General features: G+C 46.6%; 1 protein-coding gene across 5 annotated transcripts in view; it reads right to left on the bottom strand.

The window, feature by feature from the left end:
* Window positions 1-24,866, bottom strand: part of SPATA13 (spermatogenesis associated 13) — a 230,255-nt gene that overhangs the window by 83,456 nt on the left and 121,933 nt on the right. The window contains exon 1 of one of the 5 annotated variants that reach the window (XM_042254888.1): window positions 22,856-23,014. The exons of 3 other annotated variants lie outside the window; for them this stretch is intronic. The gene's annotated coding sequence lies outside the window, so the exon portion shown is untranslated. Of the gene's footprint in view, window positions 1-1,815; window positions 15,837-22,855; window positions 23,015-24,866 lie in introns of those variants that run through there. One more of the 5 variants, XM_060394105.1, reaches the window with a different exon arrangement.

Genomic DNA, 24,866 nt, shown 5'->3' with positions numbered 1-24,866 from the left:
CCTCCAGACTGCCTTTTGTGCAAGATTGCAACATCGACTCTGGCTGGAATCTCCAGCCTGGCCAGCTGCCTACAGACTGTGCTCTTGCCAGCCCCATATGAGATGATTCTCTAAAACCAGGCATCTCCTTTGTGTCTCTCTCTCTCTCTCTCTCTCTCTCTCTCTCTCTCTCTCTCTCATATCAGGTCTGTCTCTTTGGAAGAAACTATTAAATTTCAATAATTAAAGACCTTCAACAAAATGCCTCAAGCAACCGTTAAAATGCAATGCTTTGTGTGTTAAGACAAATGACCCGCTTTGTTTTTGTTGTTCAGTTGCTCAGTCATGTCTGACTCTTTGCCACTCCATGGACAGCAGCAGGTCAGGCTTCCCTGACCTTCACTATCTCCCAGAGTCTGCTCACACTCATGTCCATTGTGTCGATAATGCCATCCAACCATCTCATTCTCTGTTGCCCCCTTCTCCTCTTGCCCTCAATCTTTCCCAGCTTCAGGGTCTTTTCCAATGAGCTGGCTCTTCACATCACGTAGCCAAAATATGAGAGCTTCAGCTTCAGCATTAGTCCTTCCAATGAATATTCAGGGTTGATTTCCTTTAGGATTGACTGGTTAGATCTCCTTGCAGTCCAAGGGATTCTCAAGAGTCTTCTCCAACACCACAGTTTAAAAGCATCAATTCTTCAGTGCTCAGCTTTCTTTATAGTCCAACTCTCACATCCATACATGACTACTGGAAAAAACATAGCTTTAACTAGATGGACCTTTGTCAGAAAAGTGATATCTCTGCTTTTTAATGCACTGTCTAGGTTTGTCATGGCTTTTCTTTCAAGGAGCAGATTTGCAAAATGAGAACATAGTCAAAGACTAGATATGCAGAACTGTCAATAATCACGATGTCAAAACTAATGGGCTACTGGTGGACTCAAAATTAAAGAAGGAACTCCTTTCAGAGGTAAAATCCAAGCGCTAACTGAAATTTGGTTCTTTCAAATCTCAGTCTTTCAATTCTCTGCACTGGTTTATTTCTTACAGAATGGATTTTCAAGTAGCTTTAGAATAAATTATAGCCTTGAGTCAGAAAAATCTAAATTACAGGCCCCTAGAAAAATCATACACACAACAGAACGTTGCCAATAAATAAAATCCCTTATGAAAAAAATCTTTCATAAAGCAAAGCAATAAAATTTTACTATTCAGTGCCTATCAGGCACTCTGGGAACAGTTACCAACAAAAGCATTTATGGTATAATCTTTGGTCACACAAACTAGCACCTACTTAGTGCCACAAACACACATCACAGTGAGGTGCCCTGGTCTGCATTGTTAGGAAAGGCTTATATTACATTACATAAACGGGGAGAATGCCCAGATTGATAATGAACACAATTACAGAGTAGGTCCCCGGAGAAGCAAAATGCAATGTAAAACGAACGCACTTTTCAAAAGACTGACTCCCAGCGCCTGCCCTGAAAATTATGAGCTCTTCCTGGTGGAAAAACTCATTAAAAAAAAAAAAAAGTGTTGATTGCTAAGCCATATCTGATTCTTTGCAATCCCATGGGCTGTACCCCTCCAGGTTCCTCTGTGGAATTCTCCAGGCAAGAATACTGGAGCCAGTAGCCATGCCCTTCTCCAGGGAACAACTCATATGTCCACTCAAATCCTGTAGCAGTAAAGCATCCCTCACTTTTGGTACATGCCACCACTTGACTTTAGACTCAGAACAAAAATAATGGGTTTTCCTTTAACTCCAATCTCCATTAAGATAACAAAAGAGCTATTGCATTTAAAAAATGGCAGTCGGGGCCCATCCTACCTTTCCAGGTCTTCAAAAGGCCACCACCAGGGTCGTACCACACACAGTAGGGATGAATTTATTCTAGGTCCTGGTGGCTCCACGGGAGAGCTCAGACCATGAAATTATCAGAGCTTTGAACTTTGTCCTGTGCGGAACACAAAAACCCACCAGTGTGATTTGTAGGTTTGTGCTGCGGCCTGGCATTAAGTTAATGTGTAACAACAATTACACATCAGAGAGAAAAAAAATCAACAAGTTAAATATATACTTCAGAAAAACCCAAACTGACAACAACAGCAAGAAAGTGGTAATCTTGGCAGTGCGGCATTTTCCCCGCTTTCCCGCTGTGTTGGGCGCTTGCTTGGGACCAGGCGGCAGGCATGCGGATGCTGACGGCTGGACCCACCTCTGACCCAGTCAACAGGGCTGGGTTCTCTCCAGCTGCGTGGCTTGGGTTTCAGAACAAAAGCAGTCTGATTACTTGGGTTCAGGTAGAACCAAAAATTCCTCCCAGAGGATTTTCTGTATGGAATTTCAACACCCAAATGAGTTTAACTCTGATTTCTCAAAATGAGTCATTCTCAGGGAGCACAGAGCCCAGATACCTATTCACAATCAGCCACTCATACAGGCTGTCAGTACTTGCCATGAATAAAGAAGCAGCTAGTCATTATTTGAGATAATTTAAAAACAATAATGAATTTTAACTCTCAAAATTACTACATGCCTTTCTTTCTTTGGGGGCTTTCTTAGGGAGTGCAGTGGTGAAGGATCCACCTGCCAGTGCAGGAGACCCAATACACAGGTTCGATCCCTGGGTCGGAAGAGTCCTCTGGAGAAGGAAACCGCAACCCGCTCCAGTATTCTTGCCTGGAAAATCGCATGGACAGAGGATGCTGGTGGGCTACAGTCCGTGGGGTCACCAGGAGTCGGCGACAACGAAGCACTGATCACACACACACAACCACCAAGGACCTACGGCTCAGCACAGGAAACTGCTCGATGCTACGTGGCAGCCTGGCTGGGAGGGCAGTTTGGAGGAGAATGGATACATGCATATGTATGACTGAGTCCCTTCCCTGTTCACCTGAAACTATCACAGCATTGTTTGCTGATCGGCTAGTTTTAAAAAAATTAAATTAAATTAATGTACATCTGTGTTTACTAAATAAGTTGTCTCCATTTTGTAAACCATTATAAATCACATGTCTCGCATCGTTCCATCAGAAGAAAAGGAATCTTTCTGAAATCCTGTAATCTTTGTCAGAGACTCATAGGTGGACTGTTAAAGGTTTACTTAGGCTATGTGGGAACTTGATATATGTTAATTAATAAAACTGGATGAGGACCACTCAGGTGGACCAGTGGTTAGGACTCCGCCTTCCAACGTGGGGGGTACAGGTTTGAACCCTAGTCACGGAAATAAGATCCCACATGCCACAGGTTATGGCTTTTAAAAAAAAATCTGAATGATTTGTAATATTTTAAAAAAGAAGTTGCCAGTGACTCCTCACTTAGCACCCTGTGTAACTTTTCATGATAGTCCTGGGAAGGAAATTAGCTTTTCTGGGTAATTTTTAACAAGTTACCTAACCTCCCCAAGTTAGTCTCCTTCACAGGGTGGGAGTACTAATGTCTGCTCACTGCTTTATTCAGGGACCGAACTAAGACATGCAAAACCCGGGTAGGCCCATTTCAGAGGACACACACATGATCATTTTAAAAATCACACAAACTCAGGGCAAAACCAGGATTTGAACAAATGCTCCAAATTCCCAGCCCCAGCGTGGAGAGGACATGTGGGTCCCCTCTCTTCCTTCCTCAGCCCAGGTGCACCGAAGGTAAGGCCGCCGCCAGCCAGTGGAGAACAAGGCAAAGCAGTAAAAGCCTTGATTTGATCTCTGAAAACTTTCCACGCAGAAATAGTTCTGAGCACTAAGCTTACAGAGCGAGGACTCTCGGTCCATTGTTCCCAGTTCTGCCTTCATCCTGGTTTGCTTTGGTGGCATTTTCCACAGAGAAGAATCATGTCTGCCCTGAAGAAAATCCGTATTCATTATAGTTGATTTATAGTTGAAAATGTATGTTCAATTTATCTGATTTTTGAAACACTCGGCCCTCTGTTGAGGCTAAAACAATCTCAACATGCACATAACGGAAAATGAGATGAAGAGATTTAGATCTAGTAAGACAGAGAGAGCCTTACCGGATACCGGAAATAGAAACTCAGAAAAAGGCTTTAACCTTATCACTAGGAAGTCGTGCGTGCAGGTAGAACTCTTTCTCTACCTTTGCTTGCAAGTTACCATGAGTAAGAAACCTATGCGGGTAGATGTCTTTCTTGAGAAGCTCCACACACCCTAATCTCAAATGTAGCAATACAGTAACACCTGCTCTATGAGCTCCCTTCCTCCTCCCTGCTCCACTCCACAACCCCCCAGCACCTCCACCACCCTGCCAGCACAGACAGCAGTGCCTGGACAATCACCATGGTACCCGCCCCACCCCCGGGGGTCTCATCAGTTTTGTTTGGATGGACTAGGCCTTATTTAATGGACCTGTGTAACAAAGCACAACGGCACAGTGAATTTTCTAATACATCTCAAACCTGCACGGCAAACTAAATTTAACCCCATTAGTAGCACCCCACTCCAGTACTCTTGCCTGGAAAATCCCATGGAATGAGGAGCCTGGTGGGCTGCAGTCCATGGGGTCGCTAAGAGTCGGAGATGACAGAGCGACTTCACTTTCACTTTTCACTTTCATGCATTGGAGAAGGAAATGGCAACCCACTCCAGTGTTCTTGCCTGGAGAATCCCAGGGACGGGGGAGCCTGGTGGGCTGCTGTCTACGGGGTCCCACAGAGTCCAACACGACTGAAGTGACTTAGCAGTAGCAGTAGCACCCCAGATAACTAGAAATGAAGGTTTTGACAAAGTAAGGGATACAGCTTAAGGAAGGATACAGATAGGACAATCAAATCACAGCACTAGAGCCGCACTAAACTCATCTTCCCACCGAGGGCAGGGGAGGAAGCTGCCTGCCTCTAAGAGCCTCAGGCAGGATCCTAGAGACAGGTGGCACGTCACCCAGCCTGGACTCCTTCACAAGGCAGGATTCCTCTTACAGGGAAGAAAAGCCCACAGAGGAGTTTTCCACAAGTAGGTGAATAATTTCAACACCGCCTTTCACTCAGGCATTTACTGGCTGCCAGGCTATACAAGGTACTCATGAGGAATATGAGCGCACCATCCTGGAGCCTTCAGCTCCTCCTAAACACCAGCAGCTGTGCTATGCACTCCTCTGCAGAGCCTCTCCGAATTCTCAGAAGAGTCCCGGGTAGCAGGTCCCCATCCTGGGCGGCAGGTGAGGAAGCAGGGGGACTCGGACCAAGACTGGCTGATTCTGCAGCCCATGACCTCTAGCATTTCCTCAAGGGAAATTGAAAGTCTTCTATAAGAGCTTCCAGAGACATTCCAAGGAATTATTAGGGGGGAAAAAAAAGAATGCTCCTTTGTCAGAGAATTTAATAAGGAAACATTTCAGCTAATCAGCCATTAAAATTAAGATATTGAACCAAATCATCTATTATTTCAAATACATATTAGAACATGGTTAATTTATTAGAGAAATATTGAATACGTATATTAAATATGGCTAATATCAGCTTCATTCTCTAAAAGGAGCTTAGTCTAGTTCAGTCGCTCAGTCGTGTCCAACTCTTTGTGACCCCATGAACTGCAGCACGCCAGGCCTCCCTGTCCATCACCAACTCCTGGAGTCCACCCAAACCCATGTCCATCGAGTCAGTGATGCCATCCAACCATCTCATCCTCTGTCATCCCCTTCTCCTCCTGCCCTCAATCTTTCCCAGCATCAGGGTCTTTTCAAATGAGTCAGCTCTTTGCATCAGGTGGCCATAGGATTGGAGTTTTCGCTTCAACATCAGTCCTTCCAATGAACACCCAGGACTGATCTCCTTTAGGATGGACTGGTTGGATCTCCTTGCTGTCCAAGGGACTCTCAAGAGTGTTCTCCAGCACCACAGTTCAAAAGCATCAATTCTTCAGCGCTCAGCTTTCTTTATAGTCCAACTCTCACATCCATACATGACCACTGGAAAAACCATAGCCTTACTAGATGGACCCTTGTTGGCAAAGTAATGTCTCTGCTTTTCAATATGCTGTCTAGGTTGGTCATAACTTTCCTTCCAAGGAGTAAGCATCTTTTTTTCATGGCTGCAATCACCATCTGCAGTGATTTTGGAGCCCAGAAAAATAAAGTCAGCCATTGTTTCCACTGTTTCCCCATCTATTTGCCATAAAGTGATGGGACCAGATGCCATGATCTTAGTTTTCTGAATGTTGAGCTTTAAGCCAACTTTTTCCACTCTCTTTTTAGGAGCTTAAGCCATCAGATATTAAGTCATTATTTAGTGGTACTAATAGCACAAACTACTGGGGGTTTGGGGGGAAAAGAGGAGTGACTGTTAGTGGGCATGAAGATTTCTTCTTGTGTTCTCAAACTGACTGCAATGATGACGGGCATGATTCTAAATATACTAAAAACAATTCCTCACTTTAAATGGATGAGAGGTAAGGTATATCAATTATATATATTTTTTTTTAATTGACATATAATCATGTTGATCAAACCAGTCAATCCTAAAGGAAATCAACCCTGAACATACATTGGAAGGACTGATGCTGAAGCTGAAGCTCCAATACTTTGGCCACCTGATGGGAAGAGCTGACTCACTGGAAAAGACCCTGACGTTGGGAAAGACTGAAGGCAGGAGGAGAAGGGGGATGACAGAGGATGAGATGCTTGGATGGCATCATCAACTCAGTGGAGCAAAATCTGCAAGACAGTGAGGGACAGGGAAGCCTAGTATGCTGCAGTCCACGGGGTCACAGCAAAGAGTCGGACACGACTGAGCAACTGAACAATAACAGTTGTGTTCAAGTGCAGAGCAAAGTGATTCCATATACACATATATACCTACTCTTTCTCAGATTCTCTTCCCTTACAGGTTATTACAAAATGTTGAGTATGAGTCTGCGTGCTACACAGTAGTCCTTGTTGGTTATCGATTTTATACATAGCAGTGTGTGTGCGCTGGGTGTATACACAGTATGTCTTAGATAAATCAGGTGACTTCCTGGAGCCGCACTGTCCCCTGTCTGTGCAGTGACTCTGGATGATGACAACAGTACGTATGCCAAGTATACTTCACAAAGCTGTTTAAAAAGGCAGCAAGTGAGGCTGCTGGCTTTGCTGTGCTGTCAACTCATTCCTCTGTTTAATTTTTATTTTCTGTGGATTATAATTGATTAACAGTGTTGTGTTAGTTTCAGGTGTATGGTCAATTCGTTCTCTATTTTTATTTTTAATCAGAGGATAATTGCTTTGCAATATTGTGTTGGCATCTGCCATACAACAACATGAATCAGTCATAAGTATACATATGTCCCCTCCCTCTTGAACCTCCTCCCCCCACCTCCTCCCCATCCCACCCCTCTAGGTTATCATGGAGCACCAAGCTGGGCTTCCTATGCTACCCAGCAGCTTCCCACTGCCTGTTTTACACGTGGGCGTACGTCAGTGCCACTCTCTCCATTCATCCCTCCTTCTCCTCTCCCTGCTGGGTCCACAAGTCCATTCTCTGCGTCTCTGTTCCTGCCCAACAGCTCTCACTCCCCTGGAGCTCGCAGACTAGAGATGACAACGGAAACATCTGCGACTAAGTAGGGAGGAGGGAGTCCCTTATCATCACCCAGATTCACTGCACAGACAGGGGAACAACGAGGCTCCAAGAAGTCACCTGATTTGTCTCAGGCTCACCGTGTCAGCCAGACCAATGGATGCACGCCCAAGCTGTCGTAAGGGCATTTGATGTCTTTCTTCCAAATATCTCTAAGAACTTGATGTCACAGTTAAAAGTAACAGTGAATCAGGGTAGCAAAGCAGAGTCCATCCCGCCAGACTGCGATTAACGGAGGAAGAATAAAAGCAGTCGAGTAGAGCATTTCCCACTTCCTTTCATACTAGGAAGAAAGAGGATGTTCTTTAATGACATGATAAAAAATAAAGTTTGAGCCTATTATTCTCAACCATTAATAGCTCATCAACCCATCACCTACCATTTATTTAGATACTTGGAGCTTCCTTAGTGACTTACCAGGAAACACGGTAATGAAATTAAAGAGCTACAGGGAGAGAGAAAGAAGACAGGACTTTCTCCAGGGATCAAGCCAGGTTCCCATGTACTTACTCTGTCCTTGGACTGGCCTGGCCCCATTAATCAAAGCAAGTGGTTTTCTGGGAAATAACGTGCTTTTGTAATCTGAAAAAGAGATGCTAGAGGAAAACTACGATGCCATAGGGAAAAGGAGAGCAACCACTGTGATATATTTAACTGCATTTTCTCACTTCTTGCTGTGTTACATGTAATGGAGTAAGGTCTTTGCTGCCCTTCTGTAACTGTACCTGGTTAAACAGGTTAAACTAACGGTGTGTTTACACAACGACGTGAGGTAACGTCAGTATTGACACTGATACCAGATCTGTTTGTACTTAAATCCAACAGCACTTATGTAGATATTCTTTATATAGCTATGTTACTATAACTATACATGGAAGCTTCTATTTTTTTACTATACATGGAAGCTTCTATTTCTTAAGAAACAACACATAAAAATGGATGTAAAGTATGAAATTTATACTTGGCCTCTATTTTTTAACAATCAGACTGAAGAAAGAAAAGGTACAGCCAGGGTTGAGCAAATCCAGACTCCCTGCACCTACTTCAGTGCGTGGCACTCAGAAGACCTGCAAGAAGGGCCAGGTTTTTAACTGAATGTGACTCTACAACCACGGGATAAAAACAGCTTCTCCGCATGGCACACTTAACATTGTTTCTCAAATTTAAGTTGTGTCATCTGAAACTAAAACAATCTTCAAAATTTAATTTACTCTTCGGTTTCCCAGCAATCAGTCTTTATGGAAGCCATTGAGATAGATTTCTAGGTTTTCTTCTGTGGGAGAATAAAAAATACTTGAGTCCATGTCTCTCTAGTTAATTCTCAAGAGCTAGCACCACGTCTGGAACAGAGGAATTGCTCAACATGTTTTTCAGAATAGATTAAAAATATAGCTTTATATCAATAACCCATCACTCTGCTCTAGATCTAATTAAAGACTGAATACTTAGTAAGCAGTGAGTTAGTTAACTAATAAAAACTAATCAACAAGAAAAAAACCCAACCAATCTTGAAATACCTCCAGTCCTGGTCAGCACCTCCAGCTATCTGACCTCTAATTTTGATTGAGATTTAGGACGGTTTTCATCAGTCTTTCTAATCCTAACACAACAGTGTAATGAAATGGCCCTCTGGTACCCACATTTCCAATAGAGAATATAAACTCTACCCTCCCCTTGGATGGTTGTCAAAGTTGCCCTAAATTAACAATATGGATTATTATGGATTTTCAGTCTCCTCATTTTCACCAAAAAATATTTAAAACAAAATACTCCATTTCAGGATTAAAAGCATTAACAACGGGATTAGAAAGGCAAAGTACACTCCACACTACAACAGCAGAATATATTCTCCTCATAGCACACGGAACATAGATCAAGACAGACAATATCCCAGGCTATAAAACCAACTTCAAAAACGCTTAACTGAAATCATACAGAATGCATTCTCCAACCATAAGGGAATAAACTGAAAGTCAATAACAGATGTGAGGAAAATTTCCAAACATCTGGAAACTAAACATACTTTTAAATAACCCACAGGTCATACATATACACTGTGGAATATTACTCAGCCATTAATAAGAATACATTTGAATCAGTTCTAATGAGGTGGATGAAACTGGAGCCTATTATACAGAGTGAGGTAAGCCAAAAAGGAAAACACCAATACAGTATACTAACACATATATATAGAATTTAGAAAGAAAGTAATGATAACCCTGTATGCGAGATAGCAAAAGAGACACAGATGTACTGAACAGTCTTTTGGACTCTGTGGGAGAGGGCGAGGGTGGGATGATTTGGGAGAATGGCACTGAAACATGTAAATTATCATATGTAAAACAAATTGCCAACCCAGGTTTGATGTGTGATACAGGGTGCTCGGGGCTGGTGCACTGGGATGAACAGAGGGATGGGATGAGGAGGGAGGTGGGAGGGGGGTTCAGCATGGGGAACACATGTACACTCATGGTGGATTCAAGTCAATGTATGGCAAAACCAATACAATATTGTAAAGTAAAATTAATTAATTAATTAATTAAAAAAATAACCCACAGGTCAAAGAGGAAGTCTAGAGAGGAATTTTAAAAAGACATTTAACTGAATAAAACTAAAAATTAAATGTGACATATCAAAATTTACAGGACAGAGCTAAAGCAGTGCTCTGAGGAAAAATTACAGCATTAAATAAATACATAAGAAAATAAGAAAGAACTCAAATCAGTAGTCTAAATTCCCACTTCAAGAACCTAGGAAAAAGACAAAATAAACCCAAAACAAGCAAAAGGAAAGAAATATCAGTAACAAAGGTAAGAGCAGATATAAAAGAAAGCAGATAAATAGCAAAAATCAGTAAAACTAAGAGCTAGCTCTTTTAAAAAATTAATAAAGTCAATAAACTTCCTAACAAGATTGACCAAAGGAAAAAAAAAGATAGAAGAAACAATATACCAATATTAGGAATGAGATAACACTACCCTCCCTGCAGACATCAAAAAGATAGTAAGAGAGTACTATGAACAACTCGACACACAAAAAATTGGGCAACTTAGAGAAAATGGTTCACATGCTCAAAAAACAAAAACTACCACATCTAATACAGTATGAAATAGATAACTTCAACAGACATTAACCATTATGGAAACTGAATTTGTCATTTCAAAACTAAGAAGAAATCTCACTGAAGAATTCTACCAAATGTTTAAAAAAGAATTAACACTAATTGCATCCTTAGTCACCCAGGAAATGAAAGGCATTTTCTGTGATTAGACATTGTATGAAGCTAGTATTACCCTGATACCAAAATCAGATAAAGATAGTACCCTACAACACTAACAAAACCAACCAAACAAAAACCCAACTACAGACCAAGATCTCTCATGAAAATAGACATAAGAACGCTTAATAAAACCTAAGCGAATATGAGTGAGTGGAGTGAGTGAAGTTGCTCAGTTGTGTCTCACTCTCTGCAGCCCCATGGATGGCAGCCCACCAGGCTCCTCCATCCATGGGATTTTCCAGGCAGGAATACTGGAGTGGGTTGCCATTTCCTTCTCCAGGGATCAGTTCAGTTCAGTTGGATAGCAATATATAAAAATAATTATGCACATGATCAAGTGGGTTCCATTTGGGTTTATTTCAGGAATCCACTGGTTCAATATTTGAAATATTAATCAATATAATTCATTATATTAACAGGCTAAAAAACCATAATCATCTCAATTGATGGAGAAAACACTTGATAAAATTCAGTCATCATTTAAAAAAAAAGAAGAGCTCAATTTCCTCAACTTGATAAGGCATATCTGCCAACGACCTACAGCTAACATTACACTTAATTGTGAAAAGACAGGATGCCCTCTAAGATCAGATAGAGGCAAGGACATTTGCTCTCACACTCTTATTCAACATAGTGCAAGAAGTTCTAGCCAGTTCAATAATGCAAGAAAAGTACATGAAAGGTGTACAGTTTAGAAAGAAAGAAATTAAATCATCCCTATTTGCAGATGACATAATTATCCACATAGGAAGTCCTAAGGAATCCACAAAAAAACCCTAGAACCAAAATCAATGAGCTCTACAAGGTTATAGAACACGAGTTAAACACAAACACAATTTTTTTTTACTGTATTTCTATATAGCAATGAACACATGGGCATTGAAATAAAAAACACAATACCATTTACGAGTGTTCAAAAGTGAAATCTATGCAAACATGAACAGAAATTATATGCTTAAAACTGCACAATACTGATGAAAAAAATGGAAGACTGGAAGATTCAAAATAGTAAAGATGCCAGTTCTCCCCAAATTCTAGCAGATATGAGATCATTCAAAAATTTATATGAGAGCAAAAGGAACTAGAATAGCTAAAACAATGTCGAAAAAGAATAAGCTGGGAAGAATTGGTCCACCCAATTTCAAGACTCAAAGCTATAGTAATCAAGACTGTGATGTTGGCTGAGACACATAGCTCAATGCAGCAGAAAGGAGAACTTAGAAACAGACCTACACAAATATGCCCAACTAATTTTTGATAAAAATGCAAAAATCACTGAATAGAAAAGGCATAGCCTTTCTAACAAAAAAAGGGGGCTAGAGCAATTAGACATCTACAGGCAAAAATCACAAACAAACAAAAATCTCACAAAAAAACACAACCTACATCTCACACCTTATATGAAAGCCAACTCAAATGAGTCATTGACTTAAATGTAAAACTATAAAACTTAAAAAACACTAGAAGATAAGTCTTCAAGACCTAGGGCTAGGCAGACTTGACACCAAAAGGATAATCCGTAAAAAAGGAAAAACAACCAATAAATTAGACTTTATCAAACTTAGAACATATTTGCAAGCCACACATATCTAATGAAGGAGTAGTATCATCTTCAGAGCAGTGTGTTGAGTAAGAAAAGCAATACCTAACATATAGTATGATTCCAATTTTATAACATTTTTGAAATAAAATTATATGCAGGAAAAATTAGTGGTTGCTTGAGGCAAAAGAAGAAGTAGGGGCAGAAGGGAAGTGGGTGTGGATATAAAAGGACAACACAAAGAACCTTTTTGGTGATGGAAAAGCTATTTATCTTCACGTAGCAAGGTCAACGGGCTTCCCACGTGGCTCAGTGGGTAAAGACTCTGCTTGCCAATGCAGAAGACGCAAGAGACGTGGATTCGATCCTTGGGGTGGGAAGATCCCCTAGAGTAGGGCATGGCAACCCACTCCAGTATTCTTGTCTGGAGAATTCCATGGACAGAGGAGCCTGACAGGGTATAGTCCGTAGGGTCGCAAAGAGTGAAACACGACTAAAGCAACCGAGCATGCGTGCACGCACATCAGTGCCAACATCCCAGCCATGATGTTGTCCACATCACATAAATGTCACTGCATTATTCTATGCATGTGAATCTACAATAATTTCAGCTTTCTAAAAAAATCTTAAAGATTACCAAGAATGCAAAACTCCCGAAGAATACAATTCCATATTGATTGAACTCTCAAATCCCCACTCTTTTCTGCCAACTCTTGCCTCCTGTGTGTCAGATGTTGACTCGTACCAAAGTCACTCCAGCTAAAGAAAACCACCTACACACCACAGCTGAGTCTTGCGTACAATCCAGCACCAGGATCTGGGTATTTTACAGAGACCTTCCTGACTGTGCAAACCTCGTGACTGACGGAGGCAGGTTCAGCCCAGGACAGGTGCCAGAAGTGTCTGAGTTTCTGTGTAGACACCAGCAGACGGGCGTGGCCACCTGCACAGGGAAGCAGCAGGTTCTGAGACCAAGGCCACCACTTCCCCATCTCCCTCCACTTCTGGCCGAGGCAGCACTGAGTACACAAGGGCCTCTGCACTCCGAAAGCAACAGAGCCGCTGCCCTGAGACCAGCAAGCACGCAGATCACCTCCTGAGCCCTTAGCAAACGGGTCCTGATGTGGGTCTGAAGTTCCCTCTCTTCTGAGGTGAAAGCTGTAGGCTCCTCCCAATGGGAAAAATACCTTTCCATCTAAAAGACTATGAGAAATGTGGTCCAAGCTAACTGCAGCCGTGAGTCTGTACAAGGAAAAGAAAGAGTCACTGACCAGGCATGCGGAATATGCATGGCTAGCCATCTCTAGAAACAGTCACAGAAAAGAAACTCTGCTGTTTGAAAGAAACGTGCGTGCATGCCTGTGTGCTCAGGTGCTCGGTCGTGTCTGACTCTTGGTCACCCCACGGACTGTAGCCCGCCAGGCTCCTCTGTCCATGGGAATCTCCAGGCAAGAATGCAGGAGTGGGTTCCCATTTCCTTCTCCAGGGGATCTTCCCGACCCAGGGATTGAACCCGCGTTCTCTGCATCCATAGTTGGATTCTTTACCACTGAGCCACTAGGGAAGCGACATACATAAAGAACTATACCACTCATGAGATCAGTGTTTTGCTTTGTTTTGTTTTAATCCCCTCTCAATAATGCAAACCAAAGTCCTTCCCAGGTCTCTTCAGCTGACCTGCAAGCACACACAGAGAAGTGGCTGCCCCGGGTCTGGGGGACAAGGGACCAGAAACCCTCCTGCTGAGCCAACCTTCTGTTTCTCCTGGACTGATCTGCACAGATAGCCACTATCTTCATCTCAGAAGATGAGTGTTCCAACTGACACAAAGACTTCTTAAAAAATTCCCAGCCAGAGAAAAACAGATGCACTGTGTGGAGAGTAAGACCTGCTTCTACGGAATCGACTTTCCAGGAAAGCCTAGAAACAGTGCTGTCTGCTGACAATGGCATTTCCTCCTTCCTTAGAGACAACTCATCCCAGCAGGAAAGAAAAACCAGGAGAGATTGGTTGTATTCACCCACAAAAATAAAAACAGTCTATTAAAGTCCTAGAGGAGAAAACAAGCAAAACCGTAATTGTCTACTGGGACAATACGAATTCAGTAATCCAGCATGCACCAGAATTTAATAAGCCATTTTGCTTCAGAATAATTGTGGCATGGGGTTTGATTTAATTAATCTCAGCAGGTTTGGAAACAGCCCCCAGGAAATCAGTGTGATAAACCCCCTTGGACGTGCTGGTATGTCAGGGTGCTGCAGACTCATACCTTCAGGCGGCAGCAGGGACGCTGTACACTCTGACCCACCCACTGCCAGCCTTGAAATACCAGGACACGCGCGCATCCCTGCCTCGCGTGAAGGCTTCCGGTGAGCACCCACTCAGGGTGAGCACCTTGGATGAGGGTCAGAGTAGGAACAGACCAGGAAAACCGGAGAGAAACCCTGCTTCCTCCTACAAGGGGATCAGAAAGAACATCTACCATGTTCTCTAAGCCTGAGTATTTTCTCCTAATTTTCAGTCGAGCCACAGGAAGCCCCAGCCCACAGCAGGGGAGGACAGCATAGACAGATAGAGCATCTCCACCCTTCTCCAGGGCTCCCCATCCCCGGTGGCAGAAGAGTCTAGCCTGAAAGAGAGCCCGGAGAAGGTCATCCTACACCACCACCCTCCCACCCAGCACAGAGACCTAGGAGGGACGGTGAGGCTGCAGGGAAGGATTAGTGGAAACTGGGAAGGGCCTCCCTGTGGCTGGAACCATGGCTGCGTTTAGGAGTGGCCCGTCCTTCCACCTCAATGAGCACCATCATCATCCATGAGCGCAAGACACTCTGCCGGGCACATGGCCTTTCAAGAGCTGCAACTGGACACAGGTGGCTCAACCCTGAGCAGAATGGTTGATCCCGATGCTGGTGGGTGAGGACAACTACTGAAGATACAAACTGACTTCCCTGGTGGCCCCGTGGTTAAGGCTCTGCACTTCCAGTGCAGGGGGCGCGGGTTCAAGCCCTGGTCAGGGAGCTAGGACTGCACATGCCTTGAGGTTAAGAAAAAATACGAACAGAATCCCATCAGTCATCCAGATTCCACAAGCTGCAAGTTTACAAGTCAGTCTTCTTCCTCACACCTTGCCATGGCTTTTCATCCAAAAATGAATCCTCAGAAGAAGCTGCCACTTTCCTTATTCAGAATTCCACAGCTTCATTTCTCAGGGATGCCAGGCGTCTCAACCTGACTTAGGTACAAGGATACACTGACTCAGCACAGCCCGTGTGTGGGCCCCACCCTAGACACACACACACACACACACACCCCAGAGGTCACTGCCAAGAACTGGAGCTGGGCCATAACGGTGAAGTCCCCCATGCTTTTCTGGGAAGTGTGGGACACCACGGTCCTGGCAGAGAGGCCTGAGGACGCAGAGGGGAGATCTAACGCCAGAGCTGGACTCGACTCGATAAAACAAGCAGGCTCTTCAGTAAGACGGGCCACTCAATCCACTCTGGGGAGTTTAGGTTTGTTTCAGAAAAGTCAAAGGGAGAGAAAGCAAGCCTGGGAGATCTTAGAACAGACCATTTTAAAGAACACTGTTGACTTTTCCCAGTGTTTTCTGGGTTATTTCTTAACGTCACATTTTAAAAATTAAAATACAGTTTTAACTTTTCTCATTTTAAAAATCTAATCCTTTTGAATATAATTGAAGCTGTAGATATTCATATATTCCCTCCTCCTTTATTGTTTCAAATGAGGGGGTGGGGGATGTTATTTCAGAAGGATCCAGGGAACATTTAAGCCAGGGCAATTCCTGTGAAGGCCTGTATTTCTAAAGGCTATTCAGCTCGTGGGTAACACCAGTGATAATGTTAAGGCCACACAATGGAGGCTAGTCTTTACCATAATACTGAGCCACTTGTGTGCCGGCCACACAAAAGTTTCCCTAGTGGTAGATGTTCACTTAGTCCTCGGGCAGCGGAACAAATGGAGTGAATCAATTATTTCTATTTTCAACACAGATTTAAATGTATTCCGGCCAACCTAAAGAGTAAACATCAGCTTCCTATATACCCTGCACAGCAAAAAACAAAACCAAAAACAGAATCTAACTTTTCCACAGAGACAGAACAAATCATAAACCTGAGATATGAATTCTATTTCTTGTTTCTTTAATTGATTTGACCAAACCACTAGGACGGACTCTAGACTAAAAGAAACAAGAAACCCACAGACCTTACACTGGATGGTGGATTTCATCCTGAGAGTACTAACTATGGTCTCCAGCCCCAGGCAAACTGGATTTTAATAACTGGTGGGGATATTTTAGGATAATTGCTGCATGGGGTTTGATTTAATTAATCTCAGCAGGGTTCAAAGAAGGCCCATGGAGTCAACATGAAAAATGTCCTTCAGATGTTCTATTATTGCAAGTGGGGTGATTACACCACCAAAAGGTATAGAGCAGGCTGTAGCTATAAACCGAAACCTAAAGAAACGCCTTCTACATGGTGATAGGTATGCTTGTTCTGCCACAGGAAAGACGGGATAAAATCATCAGCTCAGGCTCGATGCAAAGCAGACGCCCATCAACAGTTATTGAATTAACAATGAATGAAGGTTGAAAGACTATGTGTGACGGAGCACAGTATGCAGAAAGGTCATATGTTATTTAAGTAACTGTCAGAAATACGCAATTTATAATATGACATTTAGATCAGAGAAGACAGCTCAGGTGTAAAGACAGAGATGGAGATGTTTGGTGTGTTCAGGTGTAAAGACCAAGTCTGAAGGTGTTTGGTGTGTCTGAAAACAGGTGTCTAGGTACAAATGACAGATTAGGGCAGGGTCAGAACCCCGGGGTCGGGGGCGGAGAGCATTCTTACTGGAAAGCGCTGTGCCTTCATGAGTTTAGAATCTGGTTATATTCCAAAAAGTCAAGCGCTTCTGCACAGAGGATGGAAGACAATGCCGGTGCTGCGAAGGCAGGCCGGGGGTGGGGGCCTGTGCGCTCTGCTCACGCAAGACCTCTGCAGTCCTGCCTGGAGGATGCTCAGTCAGACCTGGAGATGCACTCAGAATAAGATGGAACCACCAAGAGAGCCCCAAACCAACAGGCCCTCAACACCTAGCAAGTATTCATGGAACAAGCGACACTAGCTCCGCTTTCTCCCCATCCCATCACAAAACCATCCGAGCCTCCCCTGCCCCAGCTGACAAGTGCCAGGACCTCTTCTGAGCACCCTGTAAGAATGGACTCTCCCATCCTCACGCAACCTATGACTGTGGTTCCCAACTTCACTGCCCCTGAACAATCTAACACTATTTGTGGGTGAGAGAAGGCATCAATCTTTCCGAAAGACCCCCAGGTAATTCCAACACCCAAGAAAGTTTGAACTACTCAGCGAAGAGATGAGTACCACTATCTACATTGTTCAGAAGGGCAACCGAGGCAGAGAGGTCAAGGCCACCCCAAAGTCACACGGCGGGCAAGCAGCAGAGTTGGGACCTGAACCATTTATCTGATGACCTTGAAACACTAAGAAATCATGTCAGGGAGCAGTGTTGTAGAAATAGTCTACATCACTAGTAGGGATGAAATGAAGCAGGGTGGGCGAGGCAGGTGTGCGAGTGTACACAGTACAGAAACACACGGATGGTGGGCAGCAGATCCCAGAGGGAGGTCTGACCAGGCAGAAATGTGGTCCCGGATCTTTGAAGGAGCAATGAAGAGCTGCTGTTTCTCATACGTTCTAGAGCACTGGTTCTCAAGCTAGCATGCAAGAAAGTCACCTGGAAGGTGTTAAAATACAGACACACACCCCCGAGTCTCTGAGTCTGGGGGACTCCAGGGGGAAAGTCCTAGAATTTGCTTTTCTAACAAATACCCAGGAGATAGTGACTCAGAACCACTGTTCTGGGCACACGGTGACAGTAATGAACGAAGGGCCCCTCAATTCTAGGGGCCACTCAGAATTGTCTAAAGGTCCCTCATCGCCGAACTGTCTCTGTCTCCCCACCTCTTATTCTGTCCCCAGAGGCTAGAATGCCTCCCTCTGTCACCCCCTTCCCCAACCTGGGCACTCCTGTTCAGCCCAGGCTGTGGTTAGCACCTCCTCCTAGGATCCTTCCTGGATCCTAGGCCTCTCATGAACTCCCCTAACACCCTCCCTGCAAATTGATCCCTCACCTGCTATGGTCCCCAGACTTTCACACACCAGCCTCTACCCCCGGAAAGTGTGTGAGCCTCCCTAAGGGTAGGGATGTTCCTAGCATCCAGCATATAAACTCTTGAAGCCACAGAGTCCCAACACCCCAAGTGGACAGGTTTCTACACCTACAGGTCAGTGGTTTTAGTACTCCTATCTACTCTCTCTTTATACCTTGTACGTGGTGGTGACTGACCAGGGCCTGACCCTGTTTAATGTAACTGAGGTGTAACTTTGATACTCCACGACAGGACTGCTTACTGTTCCTGTTATATGAACAGCAATTTCCCTGAAAGCCTGTAATCCTGGCTCTGCTACCAGGAGCATACCTCCTCCCTGGCCTCCCGACCCCTCTGCTCTGAGGGTAAAATCAGGGTTCCGTCCCCTGCACCTGCCCGGGATGCCAAGCAAAGACCCCAGCTTCCTGCGGGCTGCCTCCCACCACGGCCACCTTCCAGGCTAGTCAGTTCCGACCTGTGTGCTATTTTCCCCAAGGACAGCCTGCCAATCTCTGTAATGGAGCTAAGCAGGGAGGGAAAAGGCTGGTCCCTCCCTCTCTCAGATTAGACAGCAGGGTCCTCTTGGAGCTCCTCAACTCCATGGCTAAACCCCAAGACGGAATGGGGGCCCACTCAGATCTGGCCAGAGAAGATGTCCTGAGTCAGGCACCCAGTCCCCGAAATGACGGCGCTGAGCTTGCAAAGCTCCCATGGTGACATGGAAACAGGCGGAGGCTATTTCTGGCCAAGTAATCAGGTCCTTGAAGGTCCTAGTGAGGGGAGGGAACGGTCCTCTGTCTAGGACACCTGAAGATCACTAGCATAGGCTGAGGCATGAGGCGTTACTCGTGACCACAAGCGTTGACATGCCGACCACAGCAAATGGCCACAACCACGTTTGGACCACCTCTGTCCATCTGGGGCTTGCCGCAGCTCCTGGCTTCCCCCAGTCAGCCAGTTCCCTTCCTCCTCTGGTCCAGGAGGGAGATGAACAAGATGCCCGGAAACCCCCTAAGGCCCCATGCACCGCTTCGTATCCCCACCTCGGCTAGGCACCAGGAACCTTCTAGCTCGTAAAAGGCCCTGAGGACACTGCTGCGGAGGGAGCTACAAGCTTCAGAGGAGACACGCTGGAAACACATGCATGTGGGTCTCTTGAGCCAGGCAGCCCCATGTTCAAACCTTAGCCTTGACTCATCGTATGGGGCTACAGCCATGAACCTTGACGCCTTCAACTATGCAAGGGAGCTGTGAACCTAACCTGCTCTTCAGTTACACAGTCCTCATCCAAACCACAGGACACAGACACGTCTCATCAGTTCTCCCAGGGACGCACAGACCCACCCATCTCATTCGGGAACATCAGAGAGAAGTTAATTACATGCAACGTACACCTGAGGGCATCAGGGCTGGATTCTGTCAAGAACGGCAGGTATGGAATGGTTGAGCAACTGTCGGGAGGCAGCACCCTCCAGGTTCCCCAAAGGCTCCCAGAGAAAGGGGTGAGCCAGACAGCAGGGAGCAAAGCTGGGAACTGGGGGGCACGGACGGGAGTCCCAGGTCAGTAGGAGAGACCGGTAGGCAGGGCAAGGCCAACACAGAGACAGGCTCCCCGTCACCCCCGTTTCATCTGAGATGCAGAGATGAAGGGAACCATGTGAGTACTAATGCCTCTCTCTCTGCAAGTGGAAAACGCAATCCAACATTCCAGTTACTGATTCTGAAACTGCCATGGATTGTACAACGTGCCTCTAGAAAGCAGAGGTTCCTGCCTGGTCTTCCTGCCTGATGTTCTGGAAAACAAAAAATACTTCTTTCTAAAACACTTGAATTTATACTTCTGTGTTTTTATGATTCCATGTATGCCATTCCTTATCTCAGAAGCAAATATTGTTAAAATATTTAGCTCTCAGGCCAAAAAAAAAAAAAGAGCCCACGGACAATTTCATCCTCCATGAATCCTCCTGCTGCCTCTGAGCTTAGGAAAGGGAGGGTGGGGGCAGGGCAGCAGTAGCTGCTCCACACAGCAGGTCTCTGAGAGGCCACCCCACCAGGCTGTAGAGCCAGGCATAGAGAGTCCTGGACCAGCAGCCAGCAGGTCGGGCATCTAGGGCCAGCCCTACCGTCCAGCTGCCTCCCTTGGACATGTCATTTTATTTCTCTGGGCCATAGTTTCCTCATCTGTGGAATATAAGGTCCCTTCTAGCCATCGAAGCAGAAAACTTTCCCAAGACTGTGCTTCAGCATCTGCAAAAGAACAAATACTTTCCTACAACTCACAGGAAGGCAAAGAAGATATCTGAACAAGGCTTTAAATTGTACAATGAAATGGAAACAAACTAGACTCACGGCATCACAGAGCGCTCAAGGACCCTGAAGCTCTGGCCAGCTAAAGTGAAACTGACCTCTCACTATAGGGGCGGAGCAGCTGGCAATGGTCTTGGCATGAAGCTTTCTCGAGCTCTCCTGTAGCCAAGGGGGCCGGCACTCACTTCAGGAAAGCCAACTGGAGGCCAGTCCAGGCAGTGTCCCCGTCTTTCTGAAGGACGGGAGACAACAGTTCTTCCCCACACGTGGCTCTACAGGTATAGCTATTATGCCCTCCACTGTTATAAAATGCAGACTAAATAAAACACACAAATAATGACCTCATTTCCAAAGCCAAATCCCAACCCATGTCTGAGTTCAAAAGTTGGTGTAGCGAGAAGAGGGGGTCTGGGCCTGGTATTTCACTTCTCCAAGCCTCCCTTTATCCATCTGTATAATGGGGTTAGGAATGCATCGATGTTACAGGGATGCGAGGAGGATTCGTGAGTTATTACTGCATGTACGTTCCTCAGAAGGGTACCTGGCTCCTTGTAAGTGCTCGATAACTGCTACCTAACATTCATATCAATATAAGTATCAACACAGCCAGAGAACTTGTCTACGGATGGTACTGCTTCAGGGAGAACAGACACAGCCAGGAACAGGCAAGGAGATCCTTGAATCCACAGCAGTCCTGGGGAAGCTACCGCCTCCTCCTGACACTTTTTGACATTCTGAAATAAAGACGTCTGCCAGGTGATGGGGGACCAACTGGCAGAGAAGAAATGGACAGAGGGATGGCAATGCAGGAGAAAAATCAGCAACCAGAGGAACCGAAACAAGAGGCGGGAAAAGCACAGGGAGAAACAGGTAAAAGGTAGGTTAAAGACAGGAGCTCAGGCAGAAAGACAGACTGGCAGGCTGGTGGGAGGAGAATGGCTGATCTGGGGACCGAGGCAGGTGGGTGAAGATGAGAATGCTGGGTAAGAAACAGTCACATAAAACTCTAAATGGTGGGGGCGGGGCAGAGGGCAAGGTTCAGAACAGGGAGGCACAGCCAACAGGTCCCCGGTACACTGCATTGAGGAAGCCTGGTAGAGGGACACAGAAAAGGAGCGTTTGTTAGGAAGGGGTTGGGGGGCGGGGCGGGATAAAACAGGTAACGTTTCTGTGCCTGCTAGAGAAGGCGCGCACAGAACTCGGGGACTTGGCAGGGATAACAGGGTAGAAAACACCAGGCACGGAAAACGAGGTGAGACGCGGGAGCACGGCGGGAGGACCGACGCGTGACACACGAATTCAGACGGCCCTGGTAACAAGTAAATAAACAAGTTATTCTTCTACTCATCGACAAGGCTGTCCAGTGCTGGGAAACAACTGACCGAGAGAGTTGAGAGTTTTGTTTGTCTGCTTGGTTGGTTTGGCTCTTTTTCCACACCTGGAGGGGTTGGGGGAGGGCATTGCTCGGGCTCTGAGACAGTACAGCCAGATGGTGGCCGTCCGCTCAGGTCACCCGAGTTCCTCAGACGTGGGCGCAGCACTGGTCTGTGATCCCGGGGGCTGGGGTGCCGACTCCCCCCACCACGCCGTCCACAAGTGGAAGGAAAACGGCTCTGGAGCCCACCCCTCCAGCTCGGGATCCCGCCGTCTCTCTCGGAAGATGAGGCCCGGGGCACCAGGGAGCGAAGTTCTCCAGTGCATCCCCTGGGCGGCGCGGGCGCCCCGCGCCTTTGTCCCTCCCGCAGCCCGCGGCGGGTCAAGTCCCGGGGGTGCCCGGGCGCGCGGGGCTGGAGTCCCACGATGCCGGGCCGCCCGGCCGCGCAGCAAACGCACTGAGCGAACCTCACGCCCAGGCTGCGGGGCCGGCGTTGGGGTACCTCCGTTCCCGGACTCGGGCTCCCTGTGGACACCCGGGCACCGACGCTGCGGACCGCCGGCCCAGCGCCCCGTGCCCCGGTGCAGCCTCACCTACAGCGGCCCCGCTCGCAGGATCCCCGAAGTCGGCCGATCCTAGACGTCCTGGCGACTTAGGATCGGTCCTGCCTGGCCCCGCGAAGCTCTGAGCACTCCGGAGTGGCGGAGAAGCCTCAGCCCCGGCGAACCGACTTTGGGCTGGCGGGCTCGGATGAGGCGCGAGGAGCGCGGCGCGGAGCACACAGCCTCCACCTCCCTGCCCAGGCCACGCCCCCACCCGGGCCACGCCCCCGGCCGGGCTCTTCTTCCGCCCCCAGGCCACGCCACGCCCGTTCCATGGCCACGCCCCCTCACGGCCACGCCCCCGGCAGGGCTCTCCTTCCGCCCCGGCCACGCCACGCCCTCCACTGGCCACGCCCATGCACACATACCGCCTCTAGTCCGGCTCCCCTTCCACCTCCCCCAGGCCACGCCACGCCTGTCTCCTGGCCACTGCCCAAGCTCGCCTCTGCCTCTTGCTTTAGGCCACACCTCCAGTTTGGCCCCTAGACACTCCACCCAGCCCCACCCCTACCCCAGGCCACCTTGGCAGCAGCCCCGCTACCCCCACCATTCTCCCAACCATTCCCAACCCCACCCCCATCCACCACGAGGATATACCCCACCGCGTCGACGGCCCTGCTACACTGCCCCCCGACCCTAGCTCCTCTTCCCCTTAGCTACATGCCCCAGCCCGGCTCCCTTCCATCCGCAGCCAATGACTACCCCCATACCAGCACCCCCAGCCTGGCGCCCCTAAGCTCGGCTCCACCCCCACCCCAAGAACTCCCCAGCCTCGCCTGGGGCCGGGGGAGCGAGGAGCATTTTCTCCTCCTCACCAGGGCCACTGCGCCCCTCAGCCCCCTAGCCCCATCTCTGTTCTGGAAGGAGGTCACTGCAGGCCAAGGCGCCCTGGCTGCCCTTTTCGAGGGGCGGGTGTTGGGGAGAAAACCCAGAACGAAGACTTTTAAACCTACCCACCCTCCAGGACGCACAGCAGGTCTTCCGTGGGCTGTGTGGGTGAACCCACTCAGGTTTCACCTTCCTGGTGGTTCAAGGCTTAATCACTAATTCACGCGAAAACCACAGAGGCAAAGGCAACCCTCCAGCGCTAAGATCTGGGCCCTAAAACTTCCATGATTGTTTCCTGATGTGCACCTAATGGAATTCATAAAATAAACACGTTCTTTTAAAAACTGCCATCTTTTAGATGATTCATTTCAGTGGTTCTGTGTGCAGCACTATTATTATAAACATGTGTTACTTTTATAATCAAAGAAGAACCACCACCTCTATTAAAAAACTAAAGAACATATAAAAATATTAAATTTCGAATGTGTGTGGTGTGCGTCACTCGGTGGTGTCTGACTGTTTGCAACCCCATGGACTGTAGCCTGCCAGGCTCTTCTATCCATGAGGATTCTCAGTCAAGAATACTGGAGTGGGTTGCCATGCCCTCCTCCAGGGGATCTTCCTGACCCAGGGATGGAACCCAGGTTTCCTGCATTGCAGGCGGATTCTTTACTGTCAAAATTAATCCTATGTATGCTTTCTTGAAACTCCAGTGCTTTGGCCACCTCATGTGAAGAGTTGACTCATTGGAAAAGACTGATGCTGGGAGGGGTTGGGGGCAGGAGAAGAAGGGGACAACAGAGGATGAGATGGATGGATGGCATCACTGACTCGATGGACGTGAGTCTGAGTGAACTCCGAGAGTTGGTGATGGACAGGGAGGCCTGGCGTGCTGCGATTCATGGGGTCGTGAAAAACTATTCTGTGTGATACTCAAATGGTGGCTACATGTCCTTATGCATTTGTCAAAACCCAGAGAATATACAACACAAGGAATGAACCCTTATGTAAGCTCTTTCATCATAATCTACAATACTGGCTTATCGATCACAACCAATATGCCACACTGAGGCAAGATGTGGGTAACAGGAGAAACTCGAGGGGAAGAGCTGAGGGAATCCATGCCAACTCTCCTTTCCTCTCAGTGTTTCTGTAAACTAAAAAAAAAAAAAAC

This window comes from Ovis aries, chromosome 10, assembly GCF_016772045.2.
Source record: "Ovis aries strain OAR_USU_Benz2616 breed Rambouillet chromosome 10, ARS-UI_Ramb_v3.0, whole genome shotgun sequence".
Classification (NCBI taxonomy): Eukaryota; Metazoa; Chordata; class Mammalia; order Artiodactyla; family Bovidae; genus Ovis; species Ovis aries.
The sequence above is the reverse complement of the archived record's forward strand: the minus strand, read 5'-3'. Positions and strand labels throughout refer to the sequence as shown.